Here is a 20,746-nt window from a genome sequence, read left to right as displayed (position 1 = left end):
TGATGGTAATTGCACATCACAAATAGCCTACTAACCAACACTTAGGAATACACTTTTTCGATACCTGGTTGCATACCCATTGTTGCCTTAGTTAGCATTTACTGGTAGACATCATGAATTGAAATGTATTTCCTACCCTAAAGTCTACAGATGTATTCTTCTGTGAGGTGCTCCAATCTAAAACCAGTTGAGAGCTGCACAGTCTTGCTGCCTGCAGATGATATTTCGTTAAAACTAGGCTATGTGCACATTAATATATTTTACTTGCTTTGCGATTGTGTAGGCTACTTTGTGCACGCTTTTTCTATTGTACTACATAATTGATAAGTCGTATACCTCCACTACATTACTTTGATACACATCAGTAGGGATTAAGAAGTGAGTATACACAATGCCCACTGAAGAACAAGTGGGTATACGGTTTATACATGTGTATACTCTCCACTACACCACTGGCCCTTTGTGTTTACAAAAAGTGCACTCTCCGACATGAGAGTGTCACACCCTGAAGGGCTATTGGTTCGCCACTGCGCAAACATGTCTAAAATAGTTCAACATAATGTTTAAAGGCAGGAGTGTATATATTTGGCCTGGCGAAGCGGTTTTATGCGCTGACTGAATGGAAGCTGCTAATTATGATTTTTTTACTCCACTGGTCTCGGCTGGTCTTTGGGAAGAAATTACGAGTCCTCACTGTATGAGACCGAGTCAAGACCGAGACACTCGAGACCGGTCTCAAGTAATACAACACTGATGATTTGACTATCAGATGTTAAGTTTTTCTTTTGAAAAAAAGGGAAAGAAAAGAATAGTTTCACCATATTAAAATGAGAGTTCACTTCACATAACAGGGTTGACCTTAAAATGAGGGACAGACGTAAATGAATCACTAATCACTAATCATTAATTAAATTATAATCTTCAAAAATGACTTTGTCAAAGCAACAAAATAAATAGGGCTTTACAATGATGGTATAAAACTTGGTGAAATGTTGGAGTTAATTTGGTAAAAACATTTTTTGAAGTGACGGGAGCGTTGCAAAATAAATGTTTTTTGGTTCTATTTTTGACCCATGACAAGACCTGCAAGTCCCGCCTCTCCCATCTCCTCATTGGTTTTTAGGAGCATATACCCACGTGGATAACTAGTTTAACCCTTTTATCTGTGGATTCGTTGTTGGAGTAGAGGACCTTGTGCATTTCAGGTAAAATAACAACCCAATGTTTATATCCCAGGACAAATCAGCTAGCAACAGCAAGTTAGCTAAATTGTCATGAATGTTTCATGCATTTCGACCTGTTAATATAGTTGGTTCAGAGTTCGTTTTGATATTTCAACCTGCGTGTCTTGATCGCGTTTGGTGTGGATGGACAAAATCAACATGCGTGCGAAGGTGCACGCTGACGCACGTGTGTGCCCGGTCTAGTCAGCATGTGAGGGACATGTTAAAATGCTGAATTTTGGCACTTTAGCAAGTCTTTATTCATATATAAAAAAACTAATTTATTGAATTCTATATTAAAGAGCACTTCATTTAATATAACAGGCTTTTAATATATCTACTTCAAATATCAAAAGGCACTCTTTTTGTGGAATGACCCAGGGAAGGGTGTCATTTGGGTGTGCAGACAAAGCCTTTCAGCTGGATGAATGATCATACAGAGCTGATTTTTCAACACCTCACCGCTTATTAACCGCAGTGCCAGACATCTCTAAGCAGCCCCATTGGCTTTCACAGTCACACCACAGCTGTGAGATGAGGTACAGTACCCTACCTGGGTAGCTGATTCCCATCTTTGTCTTCCTGCTAATCTCCAGTGAGTGTACTAGAATTAGAGCATGTCACAGGTTCATATACTGTATGCGGTCATCCATGTACAGAAGACACCATGTACAGAAGACACTAATCACTTTTTATGAATCTCTTAATGTATTCAATAGGCAGCCTTCAATCAATATTTACCAGTATGAACGATTGAGGAAGTCAAGTGAGCAGTATCAGTTGTAACATATTATGCTTGTCATCAACATGTCAAACCAATATGTCTTGAGACTGGTGTCCTAGCCTCAGTACCTTAAAGCTATAGTACTTGAGTACAGTTGTGGAATTGTGTTAGAGGCAGGTTACAATTTAGTGCTTCCACTCACACTCCTCATTGCTTCTACCTCTACCTCAAGTCTACTGTAAATACACTATTAGCCCAAAACCCCTAGATTTCCAGCGTGTATAATCCAATAATAAATGTTGTTCATGCTTCCTTCTCATCTCATCCACTATCTACTATACAATCAGATCTCTGCCCCTCCCCCCAACAACACCACTAGAAGACCAAAAATGACTCTTAAAATTTAATGAGCAGCGTTTCCGCCAGGGGCAAATGGAGCACAGATTCCAAGTGAGTGCCTTTCGCACCACGTATCTTACCTTCTGGTGCACTTAGACAAAAAAAATCCCAGCTGAAAATGCTGGAAGCAAGAGTTTTATTTTCCTTCTTTCGTTTTTCAACCATAGACACCCCCCCCAGTGGACAGTGGACAGTGGAAAAGCCCTCTGATGTTCACTTATGGGTCCGCACCACTATATTCTTCAAACTGACTAGAGAATGCTGCCCTGCTGTGGTTCTGATCAGACAGCCTTTGAGTACTTACACACCCCCCCTCTCCTCTCTAGCTCTTCAGCTTTGTGTCTGTGTGTCAGGGATCAAAGCTTGTTTCTTTACTCCATGTTACTCCATGTTGTTGCAGATTTGTTTCCAATTTAGTTTGTTCCTAATCCCGGGGTATCATGATCTCCATTTCAGCAACAGCTACTATTTGTTGTTTAGCTGCAGGCTTTCCCTTCAAAACAAAACATCATATTTGGTATTCTCATGGCATTTGTTGCAGTGAAATGAGAGCTCAATACTGCACGTAGAAGATCATCCAGACACATGTGCAGTGGCCTCTCTCCCTGCCTGTGTCCCAAAGGCACCCTATTCCCTACTTAGTGCACTACTGTTGACCAGGCTGTCCTATCCTGCTGTAAGAGCCTCTGTGCACCACTTTGCTCGGGTCGTCTGTCTGTTGTCTCTCACTCACATGTGTTACACTAGTCACTTTAATAATGCCACTTGAAGAATGTTTACATATCTCACATTACTCATCTCATATATATATATATATATATATATATATACTGTATACTGTATCCTTCACTATCTATTCTTCACTATCTATTGCATCTTAGCAGCTCTGTCACTGCTCATCCATATATTTTATACTAATACAGTTTACATACTCTAATGTGCCTTTAAACAGCTTGGAAGATTCCAGAAAATGATGTCATTGCTTTAGAAGCTTCTGATAGGCTAATTGATATCATTTCAGTCAATACATACCTGTGGATGTATTTCAAGGCCTACCTTCAAACTCAGTGCCTCTTTGCTTGACATCATAGGAAAATCAAAAGAAATCAGCCAAGACCTCAGAAAGGAAATTGTAGACCTCCACAAGTCTGGTTCATCCTTGGGAGCAATTTCCAAACACCTGAAGGAACCGCGTTCATCTGTACAAACAATAGTACGCAAGTATAAACACCATGGGACCATGTAGCCGTTATACCGCTCAGGAAGGGGATGTGTTCTGTCTCCTAGAAATGAATGTAGTTTGGTGCGAAAACTGCGAATCAATCCCAGAAACACAGCAAAGAACCTTGTGAAGATGCTGGAGGAAACAGGTACAAAAGTATCTACAGTGGGGCAAAAACGTATTTAGTCAGCCACCAATTGTGCAAGTTCTCCCACGTAAAAAGATGAGGGAGGCCTGTAATTTTCATCATAGGTACACTTCAACTATGACAGATAAAATGAGAAAAAAAATCCAGAAAATCACATTGTATGATTTTTAATGAATCATACAATGTAACTACTGGAAAGGAGCATACTTGGTTTGCCAGCAAACGGTTTCCATTTGACGCCATGATTCCAAAATATTGTATAAGAGTCTCTTATCCGGTCTGAATGATGTAGGCAGGTCTGAAGATGGTGGGTTGATGTCTCCATTGGTGCTCGGTAAACAGGGCCTTCAGGAAACATATCTGGTCCTTGGATAAAGGGCCCTCAGAGAGCAGATAATTTGCAAATAAATTCATAAAAAATCCTACAATGTGATTTTCTGGATTTCTTTTCCTCATTTTGTCTGTCATAGTGGAAGTGTACCTATGATGAAAATTACAGGCCTCTCTCATCTTTTTAAGTGGGAGAACTTGCACAATTGGTGGCTGACCAAATTATTTTTTGCCCCACTGTATATCCACAGTAAAACGAGTCCTATATCGACATAACCTGAAAGGACGCTCAGCAAGGAAGAAGCCACTGCTCCAAAACCACCATAAAAAAGCCAGACTACGGTTTGCAACTGCACATGAGGACAAAGACCATGCTTTTTGGAGAAATGTCCTCTGGTCTGATGAAACAAAAATAGAACTGTTTGGCCATAATGACCATCGTTATGTTTGGAGGAAAAAGGGGGAGGCTTGGAAACTGAAGAACACCATCCCAACCGTGAAGCACGGGGGTGGCAGCATCATGTTGTGGGGGTGCTTTGCTGCAGGAGAGACTGGTGCACTTCACAAAATAGATGACATCATGAGGCAGGAAAATTATGTGGATATATTGAAGCAACATCTCAAGACAACAGTCAGGATGTTAAAGCTTGGTAGCAAATGTGTCTTCCAAATGGACAATGACCCCAAGCATACTTCCAAAGTTGTGGCAAAATGGCTTAAGGACAACAAAGTCAAGGTATTGGAGTGGCCATCACAAAGCCCTGACCTCAACCCTATAGAAAATGTGTGGGCAGAACTAAAAAATAGTATGCGAGCAAAGAGGACTACAAACCTGACTCAGTTACACCAGCTCTGTCAGGAGGAATGGGCCAAAACCACCCAACTTATTGTGGGAAGCTTGTGGAAGGCTACCTGAAACGTTTGACCCAAGTTAAACAATTTAAAGGCAATGCTACCAAATACTAATTGAGTGTATGTAAACTTCTGACCCACTGGGAATGCGATGAATGAAATAAAAGCTGAAATAAATCATTCTCTCTACTATTATTCTGACATTTCACATTCTTAAAATAAAGTGGTGATCCTATCTGACCTAAGGCTGGGAATTTTTACTTGTATTAAATGTCAGGAATTGTGAAAAACTGAGTTTAAATGTATTTGGCTAAGGTGTATGTAAACTTCCGACTTCAACTGTCAATTCTTATCCCATTCCTTTACTAGATTGTATGTATTAGGTTTTGTTGTGGAATTTGTTAGATATTAGGTTTTGTTGTGGAATTGTTATATATTTTCTGTTAGATACCGCTTCACTGTTGGATCTAGAAGCATAAGCATTTCGCTACACTTGCAATAACATCTGCTAACCATGTGTATGTGACCAATAAAAAATTATATGATTTGATTTAATTTAATTTAATTTGCTGCAACATGATTGGCTGAAAGCGATACACAACCTTCAGGACTAAATGGAGAATGTTTTAGGTATGAACCGGTCCAAAGCGGATGTGAGTGTATTGCCGGCTGCATACAATGCTTTTGGACAGTAAGGTGAAACGATTCGATATCACCATCAATTATTTTCAGTGTGAGATTTGCAGTAACTACAAAATCTAAGTAAAAACCAAGGCTATGTTCCACTATGTTTTGACTGCAGTTACCCGCTCTGCCATAAGAGAAGTAACTATTGAAACAGTGAAACAGAAAAATTGCTTTAAAGTTTATTTACTGTCCAGCCAAATATGTTGTAGGCAGACAAGTGAGAGTGCACTGATGTATCATCTTATTATGAAGTCATGTTTTATGCCTATCAAGCATGAGCACTGATGTGACCTATGACCACTAAGTCAAATAAATGACTATACAAAGTCAAACAGAAAAACAATAAGAAAGTTGGATGAACACATTAACAGATTGTAGATACTTCACAAAATGAAATATTACTTTTTAAGTATATACATTATGCATGATGAAATAGTCCTTACCTTATGGTGAAAAAATGTATGAGGGTTACAACAATACAACCTTCAAAACATGAAAACATAACTACATGAAACCATTAAATACAGTTGGAATGTATTTAGAACTCACAAACTGTTTCCATCAAATAGAAAAACAACAAGAAATTTGGATAAACACATTTAGATTGTAGACACTGTACTTTGCCTTTTGAATTACCCATATACAGTGCATTCAGAAAATATTCAGAACTCTTGACTTTTTCCACATTGTGTTATGTTACAGCCTTATTCTAAAATTAATTAAATTGTTTATCTCCCCTCATCAATCTACACACAATAGCCCATAATGACAAAGCAAAAACACATCAGACCCTTTACTCAGTACTTTGTTGAAGCTTCTTTGGCAGCAATTACAGCCTTGAGTCTTCTTGGGTATGATGCTACAATCTTGGCACACCTGTATTTGGGGAGTTTCTCCCATTATTCTCTGCAGATCCTCTCAAGCTCTGCCAGGTTGGATGGGGAGCATCGCTGCGCAGCTATTTTCATGTCTCTCCAGAGATGTTCGATCGGTTTCAAGTCCGGGCTCTGGCTGGGCCACTCAAGGACATTCAGAGACTTGTCCTAAAGCCACTCCTGCGTTGTCTTGGCTGTGTGCTTAGGGTTGTTGTCCTGTTGGAAGGTGAACCTTCGCCCCAGTCTGAGTCCTGAGAGCTCTGGAGCAGGTTTTCATCAAGGATCTCTCTGTACTTTGCTCCGTTCATCTTTCCCTCGATCCTGACTTGTCTCCCAGTCCCTGCTGCTGAAAAACATCCCCACAGCATGATTCTGCCACCACCATGCTTCAATGTAGAGTATGGTTTCAGGTTTCCTCCAGACGTGACGCTTGGCATTCAGGCCAAAGAGTTCAATCTTGGTTTCATCAGACCAAATAATCTTGTTTCTCATGGTCTGAGAGTCCTTCAGGTGCCTTTTGGCAAACTCCAAGTGGGCTGTCATGTGCCTTTTACTGAAGAGTGGCTTCTGTCTGGCCACTCTACCATAAAGACCTAATTGGTGGAGTGCTGTAGAGATGGTTGTCCTTCTGGAAGCTTCTACCATCTCTACAGAGGAACTCTGGAGCTCTGTCAGCGTGACCAAGGCCCTTCTCTCCTGATTGCTCAGTTTGGCCGGGCGGCCAGGTCTAGGAAGGGTCTTGGTGGTTCCAAACTTCTTCCATTTAAGAATGATGGAGGCCACTCTGTTCTTAGGGACCTTCAATGCTGCATACATCTTTTGGTATCATTCCCCAGATATGTGTCTCGACACAATCCTGTCTCGGAGCTCTACGGACAATTCTTTTGACCTCATGGCTTGGTTTTTGCTATGACATAAACTGTCAACTGTGGGACATTATATAGACAGGTGTGTGCCATTCCAACTCATGTCTAATCAATTGAATTTACCACTGGTGCCCCAATCAAGTTGTAGAAACATCTCAAGGATGATCAATGGAAACAGGATGCACCTGTGCTCAATTTTGACTCTGATAGCAAAGGGGCCTGAATACTTATGTAAATAAGGTATGTCTATTTTTATTTTTAATACATTTGCTAAAATTTCTAAAAACCTGTTTTTGCTTTGTCATTATGGGATATTGTGTGTAGATTGAGGAACATGTGTTATGTAAACCATTTTAGAATAAGGCTATAACGTAACAACTTGTGGGAAAAGTCAAGGGGTCTGAATAATTTCCAAATGCACTGTAGTTGTTTAAGGTCATACAATGGCAGAGCTTTGTATCTGCATTTTAGGGTTCATAGGTCAAATCAGTGGTCAAGGTCAATGTGCATTAAAATGACTTCATAATAAGATGATACACCAGTGCATTATCACTTATCTACCTACAACATACATGACTGGTTACAAAAGAAATGTAAAGCCATTTGTCCGTTTCACTGTTGGCGTAGTTACTGCATTTTTCCTTTGTAGGGCAGTATAGATTTCTGTAGGCATGTCAATAAAAGCAAAGCAAACATTTGATTAACCGTTCATAATCCTACTCACCCTCTTCAATTCCCCATTTTAGATTGTTGTCTGGAAGGCATTGGAATCCCTGTGTGTTAGCCTTCACACCAATACAGTCCACTGGAAAGGACAAAAGAAAACAAACAGAAATGGTAATTTCATTAAGATTTATTAGAGGTGTCTCATCAAACAATGCACTGTCTATTTTTCCATTTTATAAAGTTAAATCAATTAAGGTTATTTTCAGTTCAGATGCCACAAGGGTCACACCGAGCAAGTTGTGCAATCAGAAATCCTGAAGTCATAGCTACAGTAAACACTCTGACACTTGAATTCCTTCACGCTCATTTGGCCAGCTACATTACAGTAGTTCATACAGAGATACCACAGTGAAATGGCTTTTTCAACTGTCCTTCACAGCCCTTTGATCTGAAGAAGGAGCTATGAGCACAATTTGTGATAATCTCCAGCTTCAACCCAAGGTCAAAAAAGAACATTTCCCTGATTACACATCGCCAGTCCCCCTAGCCCTAGGATGTAACACAGCACACGCTGTTCTGGCAACATCGTTATTCACACAGACAAGCATCATTGGCCTTGATCATTAGATGTTATCTTTGATGAGACTCCATAACAGAAACTCGCAAACTGCCAGCAAAAAGAGGATGTAATGACTTTGAATGCAGTGTTGATTTCTCAGATGAGTATGGTGTGTGCTGTGATTCTTTCTATTCCCAATCCCCCCCCCACACACACACACACACACCACACGCACTCAAATGTATATGTACACGCACATACTTAGGACAACTTAGATTCCAGCTGCATCTCATAAAATAGCAAATAGCTTCGGATATGTGCATATGGGCATGTCAAATCATTGTACTACCATCCTGGGTTTACTGAGTGCATTATACAGTGGAGTGTGCTAGTGCAAACTACTTTGCTGCCATCAAGCGATTATAATAGGCTAAAGACCAGGTGCTTGAGTGCAGCACATGGAGGTCACATGGTTATGCCCTTAGAGCTATACACTGAGTGTACGAAACATTAAGAACAACTTTCTCTTTCCATGACATAGACTGACCAGGTGAATCCAGGTGAAAGCTATGATCCCTTATTGATGTCACCTGTTAAATCCACCTCAATCAGTGTAGATGCAGGGGAGGAGACAGGTAAAATAAATATTTTAAACCCCAGACAATTGAGACATGGATTGTGTATGTGTGCCATTCAGAGAGTGAATGGGCAAGACAAAAGATTTATGTGCCTTTGAACGGGGTATGGTAGTAGGTGCCAGGTGCAGCGGTTTGAATGTGTCAAGAACTGCAACGCTGCTGAGTTTTTCAAGCTCAACAGTTTCCTGTGTATATCAAGAATAGTCCACCACCCAAAGGACATTCAGGGGGGGCAGGTAGCCTAGTGGCTAGAGCATTGGGCCAGTAACAGAAAGGTTGCTGGATCAAATCCCAGAGCTGACAAGGTAAAGATCTGTCATTCTACCCCTGAACAGCCCACTGTTCCCCTACCCCCTCTCATGTCGTGCTTTGACCAGATCTATTCTACCACACTTAATTTATTCAATTCATACTTAATGTAAAAATCATGTTTGACAAGGTGGGAAGTAGACTCCCTATCTCTCTCTTTTCACTAATATGTGGAGAGTTAAATGGCTGTCAAAATGCATATAGAGCAGATGGCTAATTCAATTGTCAGCCATTTGCAGCCCTTATTGTTATGCCTGATTGCCAGCATCAAGGCTCTATGATTGATGAGGATGAGTTATGAGCCTCTATCAATTACCTCATGTGATGAGGCAGTTTTCCTCTCTCTCTCTCTCTCTCTCTCTCCCCCCCTCTCCTCCCTCCCTCTCTCCCTCTGCTGCAGCCCCAGCCTCAGTCACCAGGACCCTGGAATAAGCTGGGGAATATTAAACCAGTATGAGAAGATACAGCAGAGGATCGGTGAGGAGTAGAGCAGAGCAGCCAGGTCCCTTAATGTATGCCACTGCCTAAGGGGCTGGGGGAACAAATGACTGCGGGTGGATAATGCAATATGTTCAGATTTGAAGGGACACGGGTTGAATTTCACTGGGAGATTGAAGGTCTGCTACTATGGCACAGGAAAGAATGGATGAGGGTGTTGTAAGGTGAAGAGATTGGGGTTGTGTTTAAAAGTAAACTTCCGATAGACTGGAGGTAGTAGTAATAGAAGCTCTTGTTGTGTGCTATGTCAGAACACGGGAAGGGAAGCGGAAGGAGATTCATCCACTTGTTCTCTGCCCTGAGTGGCCTCCTGCTTTAAGCTGTTCCAATATGGCCGTCTCGTAACACTTATCCTCTGTGCTTTCGCTTCTGTGTTATGTGACAATCTGAGTGAATGTGAAATCACACCGAAGCCTCGGTATGTCGGTTGTTGGGAAGTGTTTGAAATTAAACCTCCCGTGCCGGCGGCGGTTTAAAGAACAGCTTAGCAATGGCCTCAGGAAAGCATAAGGTGGGTAACATTCAAAGTTAATTAAAATGTAATTTTAGGCTATTAGCTGGCGAGGAGAAAGGAGGCAGAGAGAGAGCAATGCGGCAGGCAGAGCAGTTTAAAGCAGAACGGAACTGAATGCAAGCATATTGCAGCTGCTGATAATCGTTGTGCTGAAAGTAGTCAGATGTTGATAATGGTCTCTCTCTCCTCAGGGTTGATATTACAGGCAGCACTTCATCATCTGCACACGAGTGATTTGTGGCACTGTTGTTTCACAAACTAATTTGTTTGTCAGAGTTAATTTGTCACTCTTGACTGGCAAAAAAAAGAGAGTCTTTTGCAATCGAAACAATAAGAGTCAAAGTTGCTGACTTGAAATTGGCTTATCCAACCACTCTGACAAACACACACTAAGAATGAGTTTGCATGTCGAATGCAAATCTTTCTGCCTATAATTTACCTGACAATGATTTTCATATTTTACATACAGTTGAAGTCGAAAGTTTACATACACCTTAGCCAAATACATTTCAACTCAGTTTTTCACAATTCCTGACATTTAATCCTAGTAAAAATTCCCTGTCGTAGGTCAGATAGGATCATGACTTTATTTTAAGAATGTGAAATGTCAGAATAATATTTCAGCTTTTATTTCTTTCATCACATTCCCAGTGGGTCAGAAGTTTACATACACTGAATTAATATTTGGTAGCATTGCCTATAAATTGTTTAACTTGGGTCAAACATTTCGGGTAGCTATCCACAAGCTTCCCACAATAAGTTGGGTGAATTTTGGCCCATTCCCCCGGAACAGAGCTGGTGTACCTGAGTCAGGATTGTAGGCCTCCTTGCTCGTACAAGCTTTTTTAGTTCTGCCCACACATTTTCTATAGGATTGAGGTCAGGGCTTTGTGATGGCCACTCCAATACCTTGACTTTGTTGTCCTTAAGCCATTTTGCCGCAACTTTGGAAGTATGCTTGGGGTCATTGTTCATTTGGAAGACCCATTTGCGACCAAGCTTTAAATTCCTGACTGATGTCTTGAGATGTTGTTTCAGTATATCAATGTAATTTTCCTTCCTAATGATTCTAACTATTTTGTAAAGTGCACAAGTCCCTCCTGCAGCAAACCATCCCCACGACATGATTCTGCCACCCCCGTGCTTCACGGTTGGGATGGTGTTCTTCGGCTTGCAAGCCTCCCCGTTGTTCTTTCAAACAAAACGATGGTCATTATGGCCAAACAGTTATATTTTTGTTTCATCAGACCAGAGGACATTTCTCCAAAAAGTACGATCTTTGTCCCAATGTACAGTTGCAAAACATAGTCTGGCTTTTTTTATGGCGGTTTTGGAGCAGTGGCTTCTTCCTTGCTGAGCGGTCTTTCAGGTTATGTCAATATAGGACTTGTTTTTACTGTGGATATAGATGCTTTTGTACCTGTTTCCTCCAGCATCTTCACAAGGTCTTTTGCTGTTGTTCTGAGATTGATTTGCACTTTTTGCACCAACTTACATTAATCTCTAGGAGACACATGGTGTTTGGACTTGCATACTATTGTTTGTACTGATGAACGTGGTATCTTCAGGTGTTTGGAAATTGCTCCCAAGGATGAACCAGACTTGTAGAGGTCTACAATTTTCTTTCTGCGGTCTTGGCTGATTTCTTTTGATTTTCCCATGATATCAAGCAAAGAGGCAAAGAGGCACTGAGTTTGAAGGTAGGCCTTGAAATACATCCACAGGTACACCTCCGATTGACTGAAATTATATCAAATAGCCAATCAGAAGCTTCTAAAGCCATGAAATAATTTTCTAAAATGTTCCAAGCTGTTTAAAGGCACAGTCTGTCTGTAAACAATTGTTAGAAAAATGACTTGTGTCATGCACAAAGTAGATGTCCTAACCGACTTGCCAAAACTATTGTTTGTTTACAAGAAATTTGTGGAGTGGTTGAAAAACAAGTTTTAATGACTCCAACCTAAAGTGTATGTAAACTTCCAACTTCAACTGTACATTTCCTTGATAAGCTTTGTGAATGAACAACAGCGACGGATATGTGGTTATCGGATATAGTAGAATGTGGTTCTCGGATATTGTTGAAATACAATGGTGAAAAGGTATTCCGAACTGTATCTCTATCCTGTATCAGTGATTCTAATTCCGTTCCCCGTACTCTGCTCTACAGGCATTTCTAACCACCTTTTTGCTAATGAATGTTCATGATTCATGTCGCAATTACTGATGCAATTAACATCATTCATGGAGGTAAGACATCACTTACATCGTTAGTGGGTTTGTTAATCATCCCATAAACAATACAATTAGTCAATATCAGACAGAAGTAACATGCAATAGGTCAGTCTTGTAAAATGCGAAAGCTAGCCTTTGAAGGACACAAGGTGAGCTACCTGCGAACTATAGAAACGAATGACAAGGGATTCTTGCCCCACAAGTTCCACAACATACTAAATAACCCCACAAAATGTTACATTCAGCGTCAAAACCCAAAACACATTATCTGCTAGCTAGATGCGCACTGCACATTGATGATATGGTTCAGTACCAGCAGGAGAAGAATGTGGGAATGAGAACACACAGCTATGTACTTTCTCTCTGACAGCTGTTTATTCAGTGGGGGAGTTTATGTGGGGTTATGTTGGGCGTTTACTGAACATCCAGAGAAGATCTGTCAGAAAGCTGTCCCTCAAGGACCTATGGGGAAGTGCACGGTGATTTCAGGATCAATAGGTCTCTTAGTCTCTGCTGGATGACTAAGAGTGAGAGAGAATAGGTGCCTCTCCTGGGGATGTCATAGTCTGGGTGATGGGGATGGTTTCACCACCGTAACTGTTAGAAACTGAGGGTGGGCTTTGACACTTAGAAGGCAGTCAGGCTGGCAGACTATCAATAGTTTACTACATTTAGGGAGTCTGTAAACTGAGCAGCCCGACCATACTGCCGCTTCCTGACATACATTTCCCAAATATTGACATGCAACATCAACAGAAAATTCATGAGATATGCCATGCAATATCCAATGTCAGAAAAACGTATAGCCTTACAACTGAGTTCGAAAGCAAGGTTTACTTTGAGGAAGAATTTGCCTGTAGCTCCTTTGACCCTTGAGCAGCTAATACCATAATCCTTCCTTTCCTTCAACCAACTCCAGGACCAAGAACGAAACTTAACACCTGAAAGCATTGTCTAGCTAGGCTACATGGTGAAGACTCATTAAGTTAAATAATGACAAATACAGAACGTGATGCAGCTGTAGCCTAGTTCTCTGACTTTATGCAAACACGCTGTATCCAAAAATAAGAGAGAGGAAGTGAACATGAATGGTGACTGAGATGCTCCCCTGAGAGGTAGCAGCTCGCTCTCTCGCTCGCTCTCTGATCCACCACAGAGAGACAAGCACTGAGGAAATTATGCAGACTCTATCACTTCCACATAGACCTACTTCCCTCCTCCGTAAGGAATTTTCCGTAATCCACGGCCATCAAATAAAATTCCCTCTCCAAGTTTAAAGAGTCAGTTGTGGTTAGAGCTATCCCAAAGGAAACTAAGGACCCCCCCCAGTCCCCAAAGACTAATTCATAATGCTTCTCACTCCCTTAGTACTTATTAGTTTAAACACATTAATCTTTTTAATTAGGATGGGTCACAAGAGCTTTGCATCTCATAGTTGAGCTGTTATTCCCCAATAGAATATTAAGAGAACATTCTCGCTTAGAAAAAATTATGCTATGCTAACCTAATAGGGTTTTTCTGTTGTTCTCATAGGAGTTCCCTTTGAAGAACCATTTTTGGTTCCAGGTAGACCCCTTTTGGGTTCCATGTAGAACCCATGAACAGAGGGTTCTACATGGAACCCAAAAGTGCTCTACCTGGAACCAAAAAGGGTTCTATCCTATGGGGACAGCTGAAGAACCCTTTTGGAACTCTTTTTTTCTAAGAGTGTAGCCTAAATTCAAATCTGAAAGGTTTCTCACCACTATCTCTTATCTCTCCAGACAAACTGGACATAGAGTTACACCCTTGTAATAGACTAGATTAATCACATCAGCTCTAACCTGAGCCTGCCTGCTGCCACATGTGGGACACTCCATTACCTCACATACCTGCCTGTCTGTGGATGAGCCAATAGATTCTCTCCTCAACATAGAAAAATATTAAACGATGAGTCTCATTAAGATCTCTTGGTCTTTGTAGAATAATTAACTTTCATCACAATACAAGGATATTTTTATTTCTTGTTAGTTTTTGTTCGACCTTATATTATTTTTAGTGTTACATTGTTATTGATTATTGCATTGTTGGGTTTAGAGCTTGCAAGAAAGGCATTTCACTGTACTTGTGCATGTGTGACATTTGAAACTAGAAAATTGAAATGTAGGATATACACTCTTTTAGGACTAGGAAGGCCTGTGGATAGTCCATGTTTTTGACTGAGCTGGTCTTCAACTGTATAGCTGGTCTTCGACTATGTGCAATAAGACATTACTCCCACACTGGCAATACTGTATTATTAAGGAAATACAACATGCATCATCAGTTACATTTACGCAGGGCCTCACTTTGCAGCCTAAAATGAATAGCACTCCCCAGCGTGGGAGTGTCTGACGTCATAGAAAGATTAAATACACTACATTTCTTTTTTTCATGGGGGGATTTAAAAAAGCTTTGCAGATATTAATATTTTTATTCCTTTGTATCACCACATTAAACCCAGAATAGTGAAGTACACAGTGTGTATATATAAATAAGAAATTATTCACAAGGTCATGTTTTTAGTAGAATTGTAGAATTGTCTTGACTGGTAGATATCATTTCAGTGTGTAAAACGCAGCAGTGACCAGACAATACTGCACAACTAGACGGTAGGGTGGCCATCCCTCTACAGTGCCTTGCAAAAGTATTCATCCCCCTTGGCATTTTTCTTATTGTGTTGCATTACAACCTGTAATTTAAATAGATTTTTACATGGATTTCATGTAATGGACATACACAAAATAGTCCAAATTGGTGAAGTGAAATTTTAAAAAGTACTTTTTTCACCCCCTTTGCTATGAAGCACCTAAATAAGATCTGGTGCAACCAATTACCTTCAGAAGTCACATAATTAGTTAAATAAAGTCCACCTGTATGCAATCTAAGTGTCACATGATCTGAATATATATACACCTGTTCTGAAAGGCCCCAAAGTCTGCAACACCACAAAGCAAGGGGCACCACCATGTACAGATTAGGGTTGGGTTAGAAAAAAATATCAAACAATTTGAACATCCCACGGAGCACCATTAAATCCATTATAAAAAAATGGAAATAATATGGCACCATAACAAATCTGCCAAGAGAGGGCCGCCCACCAAAACCCACAGACCAGGCAAAGAGGGCATTAATCAGAGAGGCAACAAAGAGACCAAAGATAACCCTGAAGGAGCTGCAAAGCTCCACAGCAGAGATTGGAGTATCTGTCCACAGGACGACTTTAAGCCATACACTCCACAGAGCTGGGCTTTACGGAAGAGTGGCCAGAAAAAAAGCCATTGCTTAAAGAAAAAAATAAGCAAACACGTTTGAACATATAGAAGAATGTACTCTGGTCAGATGAGACTTGAGAGCTTTTTGGCCATCAAGGAAAACGCTCTGTCTGGCACAAACCCAACACTTCCCATCACCCTAGTGAAACTGTAGGTAATAATACTGTATGACTAGTCTCTGACTATGACCTTTGAGTATAGAATCAGTAAATGTCACAGATCCCTACACTCTAGATGAGGTGATGTCATAGTGTAGAGTTTTCAGCTGCCCAAACCCTATCTAAAAACCGGAAAGCTCCCCACCATCATTTGTAACAACTGTTGATGTCTGGAGCACATGCTTTATAAAATAAATGCGTAAAAGCCAAACTGATTGTTTCAAACTCCTAGTAACTCCTATCTGATCCTAGAATCCCATATTTAATCCTAGATTAGGATTAAGAGTGCCTTAAACATGCAAATTGGAATCTGTCCTGTGTCAATGTCCCAAAAAACTGTTAATTTTACTTGTAAAACTGGTATTACTCAATCGCAGTTTATTAGATCAAATGACATCATGCATTATTTATTGATGCAGATTTGTCTGTTATCACTCGGTCTAAGGAATTTACATTTCCCTCTGTTGGCAATCTGTTGATTAAAGAAACATAATGTTAATATGTTGGGGGAAAGTATTCTTTTTTTTTTAAATTCATCTTTACAAGAAATCTGAAACAAAGGTGAAAATGGATCTAACGTTTACTTATGTCTGTATGTTCCTCAGATCAGCCCATGTGTCACCAGGCCTGGAGTGGTGGGTGCGGAGTCCAATGCAGAGACCAGAGGATATTGGGGAAACAGACTTTATTAGGTTTCCAAAGCGAACGCCCAAAACAACAGGCGAAATTGTCCCACCCAACACAGGGCACAAACGGACAGGAACACAACACGCACAACCTGACTAACAGAAAAACAAGCCCGCACAAAAACAGGCGGGTCTAAAAGGCTTAAATAGACTGAATCAAAAAACAAAATAAGAGACAGGTGCAACCAATAAGACCAAACAAACAGAAAAGGAAAAGGGGATCAGTGGCGGCTAGTAGACCGGCGACGACAACCGCCGAGCGCCACCCAAACAGGCAGGGGAGCCACCTTCGGTGGGAGTCGTGACACCATGCATATTCCTATAAACTCTCCAAAGTTCTGTACTAAGCATGCTGCAACCGTCCAACTTTCCTCCATCTCTGCGCTAAACTGATAAGATTTGGAGATTTAGGGATCTTTCTCTCCGTTTTCACCAGTAGATGGGCTGAGAGTGAACAGCTACTGTCTGCAGTACATACTGTACTGAGGCCCTCTCCCTGTATCATCTCAGGTTGTTCACTGCAGCTTGACTTCCTGTTCATATTCACTAGCCTTTTGTGACAAGGGGGCAGTATTTTCATTTTCGGAAAAATAACGTGCCCGTAGTAAACGGGATATTTTGTCAGGACAAGATGCTAGAATATGCATATAATTGACAGCTTAGGATAGAAAACACTGTGAGTATAACATAACTGATGTTGCAGGCGAAAGCCTGAGAAAAATCCAATCCGGAAATGGCTCATGTTTTGAAAGCGCTGTGTTCCAATGCGTCCCTATTGAGCAGTGAATGGGCTATCACCCAGATTACTTTTTCTCCGTATTCCCCAAGGGGTCTACAGCATTGTGACGTAGTTTTACGCATTTATGTTGAAGAATACCCGTAAGCGGCTACATTGCGCAAGTGGTCACCTGATGCTCCCAGAGAGATTCTCGCGTAAAATACAGAGGTAGCCATTATTCCAATCGGTCCTACTGAAAAACGAATTGTCCAGGTGGATATATTATCGAATAGATATTTGAAAAACACCTTGAGGATTGATTATAAACAACGTTTGCCATGTTTCTGTCAGAGTTTTCGTGACTGCAATTTTCTCAGCCAAACATGAAGAACAAACGGAGCTATTTCGCCTACAAAAATAATATTTTTGGAAAAAAGGAACATTGGCTATCTAACTGGGAGTCTCGTGAGTGAAAACATCCGAAGCTCATCAAAGGTAAACGATTTAATTTGATTGCTTTTCTGATTTCCGTGATCAAGTTACCTGCTGCTAGCTGGACAAAATGCTATGCTAGGCTATCGATAAACTTACACAAATGCTTGTCTAGCTTTGGCTGTAAAGCATATTTTGAAAATCTGAGATGACAGAGTGATTAACAAAAGGCTAAGCTGTGTCTCAATATATTTCACTTGTGATTTTCATGAATAGGAATATTTTCTAGGAATATTTATGTCCGTTGCGTTATGCTAATTAGTGTCAGTCGATGATTACGCTCCCTCATGCGGGATGGGGAGTCACTAGAGGCTAGGAGGGTGACGGATCTGATTAATGGTAGTCTCAGGGTGTGTCCCAAATGGCTCCCTATTCATATGTTATTTGGGACACAGACTAAGAAATAACCTTGTTGCTGGGCTGGGGACTAAACCTTTTTTCTAGGATGCAAAGAATTCTCGGTGTCAGCTGGAGTGATTCAAGTCAACGCTGCTGTTGGCATAGCCATTCTCTCAGTTAGTCAGAACTACAACTAATGTGGTGACGGCAATCCAACCCCCTCCTCCTTTCTCCTCTTTCCTCTTCCTCCCCCCTCCTACCCCTCCTCTTCTCAGTTCTTCCTTCCCACTCAGCCATCCATTGTGACAGAGCCTAGCTCCCTTTGTAGCTGAGGTTCCTCTGTTCCTCCACCCCTAGCTGCAGTGGCCCAGATACGGTTAACGGATTATTCCTCTGACATCACTGCGTTCCCATGCATTTTCACTGCCTTTTGTGAGGACTGTAACCACTCGCGATCTGTGTGTGTGTTTAAGCCCATGTTCTTGTCCAAAGGGGTCTGACTGCAGTCACTGCACTTTCTCCTTCAATCGGTGAATTTCAAGCAAACAACTGTCGTCTCACGGTAATTGACCGTTAATAAACATTAACAACTCCAGTGTAAATTGCTAAATTGTAATTACTCCACCACTATTGGCCTATTTATTGCCTTACCTCCTTACTTCATTTGCACACACCGTATATAGGTTTTTCTATTTTGTTATTGACTGTACGTTTGTTTATCCCATGTGTAACTGTGTTGTTTTTGTCGCACTGCTTTGCTTTATCTTGGCCAGGTCGCAGTTGTAAATGAGAACTTGTTCTCAACGGGCCTACCTGGTCAAATAAAGGTGAAATTAAAATGTAATTAAAATAAACACATTTAGCATCTCCTGGCATCAACACAAGCCACTGATGCAGACCTTTGGAACATCTACAATTTAAAAAGTCTAATAAATACATTTAATATAGCCTACACCATCACAATAAATGCATAATTTATTTTAGATAGGTCTAAAGAAACATGATATGAAGAAAATGTACTCTATCTCAGAAGAACAGAATACCATACTCTGAGATGTCCGTATGTTAGGCCCTGATCAGGCTATGCCATATGGCTGTGGGCTACACAAGTTCATTTAGCTGACAAGATTGGCTTAGAATTCCTTGGCATTATTTTATAGTATGAAGAATACAATTAAACGTAGCTGAATAAAATAGAAAGGATATTTTCTCCAAATGATTTGAGGGAGTGAGCGCATGCGGCTATTCATATAGGAGGAAACAGGTCCTCCTATATGCTTAATTTAGAGTTATTTATGCAACTTTAGTTGTGATACAAACGTTGGGCTATATGTTTTGATATTTAATACATTTGAAGGCTGCATGATGCGACTCTAATGATGATTTGAAAAAGGTTTCATGAAAGGCTGCTTAGTTTTTTTGCACAGGCTGCACACAATTCATCAATCTCTCATTCACAATCTCATTCACAAAGCACATAATAATGCCTTGAATTTCCCGGTGGCACCTCCTTTATAGGGCCTTCATGCCAACAAAAAAGACATGCCTTTTGTGACCAGTTGTCGTTGTGCCCTTGGGCTAAATATAATAATTATAATTCCCTTCTCCTGGCTGCGTGCTCCGAAGTACCTCTCACTCACATGGCTCTAACAGATGTCTACATTTTTATTAGCCCATGCCGTCACATGATAGGGTCCTTCTCACAGCATCTCAGGACCTTCTCACAGGCTACATGTGAAGATAGACACATCGGGGACACAACTGAGCGTGTCCTTATCGAATTCCGAGGCGCATATTGAAGATGTTGAAAAAACTGTCCACATTTAATTTTCGTCAGCCAACAAGATGAGTAGGCCTAACGAACAGCAAAAGCACTAGCATATGTCAATCTACTATCCACCATAGTACAAAAGTTGACCTATTCTTCTGTGCAATAAATACATATTCCAAAAATAGTGTGGGATAGTTGTGAGATGCGATAGATCCCCAAATGAATACTACTACTAGCATCAAAAAACATTTTAAAAGCAATGAGGCTGATGCAACAGATCAGAACATTTAGGTTTAAATGTTGATAAATTATTAGGCTTTTTCTTCACATTATATACGCAGCAATGTGCACACGGCAGTAGGCTATACGAGTGAATGTTCAAAATTGCAATCAGTTAGCGGGAAAACCCCATTCTCAAAAGTGACCGCAAATAAGATAATGCAGATGCATTTTTATGGTGAAAATTATCTTTCCAAACATTGAAACTCTTGCACCACCTACAGTGGGGCAAAAAAAGTATTTAGTCAGCCACCAATTGTGCAAGTTC

At 40.6% G+C, this 20,746-nt stretch overlaps 1 protein-coding gene across 4 annotated transcripts in view; it reads right to left on the bottom strand.

Moving 5' to 3' along the window:
- LOC112260496 (disks large-associated protein 1) overlaps positions 1-20,746 on the bottom strand; it is a 112,596-nt gene that overhangs the window by 69,624 nt on the left and 22,226 nt on the right. For all 4 annotated transcript variants that reach the window (XM_024435648.2, XM_024435650.2, XM_024435649.2 and 1 more), the window contains exon 2: positions 8,051-8,131. The gene's annotated coding sequence lies outside the window, so the exon portion shown is untranslated. The remainder of the gene's footprint in view (positions 1-8,050; positions 8,132-20,746) is intronic.

Source organism: Oncorhynchus tshawytscha, linkage group LG10 (assembly GCF_018296145.1).
Source record: "Oncorhynchus tshawytscha isolate Ot180627B linkage group LG10, Otsh_v2.0, whole genome shotgun sequence".
Classification (NCBI taxonomy): domain Eukaryota; kingdom Metazoa; phylum Chordata; class Actinopteri; order Salmoniformes; family Salmonidae; genus Oncorhynchus; species Oncorhynchus tshawytscha.
Note: the sequence above shows the minus strand (reverse complement) of the source record. Positions and strands in the feature narration are given on the sequence as shown.